We start from the raw sequence: 957 nt of genomic DNA, 5'->3' as shown, positions 1-957 counted from the left end.
TATCATCATTTCTCAATCCTTTTTATTTTGATTAGACATTTGGGCTGTTTCCATGTTCTTGTAATGGTGAGTAACTCTGCTATGAACACTGTTGTACAAATCTCCTTTTGGTTCTCAATTCTCACTTCCTCTGGGTATATTCCATTCCAAGCACAGGATAGAGCAGGGTTTAGGGCTGTTGTACATAGGATTGCTATGAGTCAGAGGCGACTCAATGGCACATAACAACACAAGAACATATTCCAAGCAGTGGGATAGCTGGGTCATAGGAATTTCTGTGTTCGGCTGTTTGAATGAATGTCAAACTGCCTTCCAGAGTAGGAGTACCATTTTACAATCCCACTAACAGTGCATAAGAGTTCTTATCTCTCCACATCCTCTCTCACATTTATTACTTGCTGTTTTATTAAACTTTACTACTGCTACCAGGGTGAGAAAGTATCTCATTGTGGTTTTTATTTCCATAACTTTTATTGCCAATGATTTTGAGTATTTCTTCATGAATCTGTTGGCCATCTGAATATCTTCCTCTGTGAAAATTTTTTCAATGTCTTTTGTCCATTTTATAATTGCGTTATCAGTCTTTTATTTGTGGAGTTCCTAAGCTATTCTATAATCTTTTGACACGAGACCACTGTTTGAAATTGTATTGCCAAATGTTTTTCTCTCTCAGTAGGTTTTCTTTTCATTCTGTTGGAAAATGTTTTTATATGCACAGGGATTTAATCTTTAGAAACTCCCATTCCTCAATTTTATCCTCTTCAGATAGTGTATATCTAACTGTATTTGGCAGTCTCTTTATACCATAGATGAGTCACGCTAAGCTGGATTCCAATTTGTCTATTATTAACTTTATGGTTTGGGGCTTTTCTCACAGGTCTCTGATCCACTTTGAGTTGACTTTTCTATATGGTGTGAGATATGGATCCTCTTTCATTTTTCTGTAGGTACCTCTCC

Source organism: Elephantulus edwardii, unplaced genomic scaffold (genome assembly GCF_000299155.1).
Source record: "Elephantulus edwardii isolate Elephantulus edwardi_28Jun2011 unplaced genomic scaffold, EleEdw1.0 scaffold00321, whole genome shotgun sequence".
In the NCBI taxonomy this organism is placed as follows: domain Eukaryota; kingdom Metazoa; phylum Chordata; class Mammalia; order Macroscelidea; family Macroscelididae; genus Elephantulus; species Elephantulus edwardii.
This window is presented reverse-complemented; position numbering follows the sequence as displayed.